This window comes from Oncorhynchus tshawytscha, linkage group LG10 (genome assembly GCF_018296145.1).
Source record: "Oncorhynchus tshawytscha isolate Ot180627B linkage group LG10, Otsh_v2.0, whole genome shotgun sequence".
Classification (NCBI taxonomy): Eukaryota; Metazoa; Chordata; class Actinopteri; order Salmoniformes; family Salmonidae; genus Oncorhynchus; species Oncorhynchus tshawytscha.
In genome coordinates, this window is record NC_056438.1 from 73,654,623 (window position 1) to 73,657,122 (window position 2,500).

The following is a 2,500-nucleotide window of genomic DNA, read 5'->3' on the forward strand; positions in this document are numbered from 1 at the left end:
TGTGTCTCTCTCTCTATCTCTCTTTCTCTGTGTCTCTCTCTCCATCTCTATCTCTCTTTCTCTGTGTCTCTCTCTCTATCTCTCTTTCTCTGTGTCTCTCTCTCCATCTCCCTCTCTATCTGTCTTTCTCTGTGTCTCTCTCTCCATCTCCCTCTCTATCTCTCTTTCTCTGTGTCTCTCTCTCTATCTCTCTTTCTCTGTGTCTCTCTCTCCATCTCTATCTCTCTTTCTCTGTGTCTCTCTCTCTATCTCTCTTTCTCTGTGTCTCTCTCTCCATCTCTATCTCTCTTTCTCTGTGTCTCTCTCTCCATCTCCCTCTCTATCTCTCTTTCTCTGTGTCTCTCTCTCTATCTCTCTTTCTCTGTGTGTCTCTCTCTCCATCTCTATCTCTCTTTCTCTGTGCATCTCTCTCTCCATCTCCATCTCTCTTTCTCTGTGCGTCTCTCTCTCCATCTCCCTCTCTATCTGTCTTTCGCTGTGCGTCTCTCTCTCTGTCCCTCTCTCCATCCCTATTTCTCTGTGTCTCTCTCTCCATCTCCCTCTCTGTCTTTCTCTGTGTGTCTCTCTCTCTGTCCCTCTCTCCATCTCTCTTTCTCTGTCTCTCTCTCTCTCTCGCATTTCCCTCTCTATCTGTCTTACTCTTTGTGTCTCTCCTACTCTTTTTCTCTCTCCCTCTCTTCTCTGCTATTTCCCAGCCTTCTGTAAATTACACTGGCCCGCTGATGTGAACTCTCACTCCACTGGGGAAATGTCCCAGACGCTTTATGGGCCAAGCCCTGACGGCCCATCTATCTCACACACACACACACACATACACATTACAGCACCATTACAGAGCATCACACACACACACACACACACACACACACACACACACACACACACACACACACACACACACACACACACACACACACACACACACACACACACACACACACACACACACACACACACACACACATTACACCACCATTACAGAGCATCACACACACACACACACACACACACACACACACACATACACATTACACCACCATTACACCACCGTTACACCACCATTACAGAGCATCACACACACACACACACACACACACACACACACACACATACACATTACACCACCATTACACCACCGTTACACCACCATTACAGAGCATCACACACACACACACACACACACACACACACACACACACACACACACACACACACACACACACACACACATACACATTACACCACCATTACACCACCATTACACCACCATTACACCACCATTACAGAGCATCACACACAGCATCTCAGACAGGCAGTGCAGAAAGTGCTGCGTTCCATGTCAGCCATTTCACAACGTCTTGTCGTCGGGAGGCTATGAGACAGCAGAATGAACATGACATGTAACTGCCGAGCCTAAAATGGCTCCTCGTTCATTCTGTGTCGTAACACCCCTTTTTCAATGAAGTGTTGAGTGACTCGGATGGCTTATCAAATTGGACAAAATGTATCACTGGTAAATATGTCCAGTTTTGTATTTACATCACATGACATATCCGATGCAATGTAAAGACACAGATGAGGGTAAAACTACAAGGGAAAAACAACTTGGGCGTAAGAAAAACGGGGGAAAAAGCTTCAATTACTAAACTAGTGGAAACCAATTAAAAAACATTCTCAAAGAATTTAAGAAACGTTCTCAAAGAACACTTTAAAAAAGCAGATCATGCATCTTAGAGAAATAACTGCCTTGCTGGTGCGTGAAGATAAAGTAGTTCCTCAACACGCCATTTTCTATGACTCTCTCTCAACTCTGACGAAGATAAGAGATTCTAACTGTCATGTCTGAATTCCCCTTTTAGGAAACAGAGAGGCCATATTGTCTCGAGCTGCAAACACCATGTATACAGCTGCATATCGCTTACCTCGGCCTCATCTCAGATTATATGAAAATGAATGGAAACACCCTGTGTGAAGATATACTTCATTTGGCTGTGCAGTGTGCTATTATATCCAGGCAGGTTACACTCCTTGTTCGAAGCAGGGAAATAGTTGCAAACCATTTTAAAATGTCACCATCTCAACCTGAAATCCTTCACACCAGGGGAAGTGTAGGGATACAGGCAGACAGACACCCTTACAAAACGTCACCATCTCAACCTGAAATCCTTCACACCAGGAGAAGTGTGGGGATCAGGCCATCTACAAAACGTCACCATCTCAACCTGAAATCCTTCACACCAGGGGAAGTGTGGGGATACAGGCAGACAGACACCCTTACAAAACGTCACCATCTCAACCTCAAATCCTTCACACCAGGAGAAGTGTGGGGATACAGGCAGACAGACACCCTTACAAAACGTCACCATCTCAACCTGAAATCCTTCACACCAGGAGAAGTGTGGGGATACAGGCAGACAGACACCCTTACAAAACGTCACCATCTCAACCTGAAATCCTTCACACCAGGAGAAGTGTGGGGATACAGGCAGACAGACACCCT

At 45.6% G+C, this 2,500-nt stretch overlaps 1 protein-coding gene across 1 annotated transcript in view; it reads right to left on the minus strand.

The window, feature by feature from the left end:
• LOC112238601 (muscleblind-like protein 1) overlaps positions 1–2,500 on the minus strand; it is an 86,330-nt gene that overhangs the window by 83,250 nt on the left and 580 nt on the right. The gene's annotated exons all lie outside the window — the stretch shown is intronic.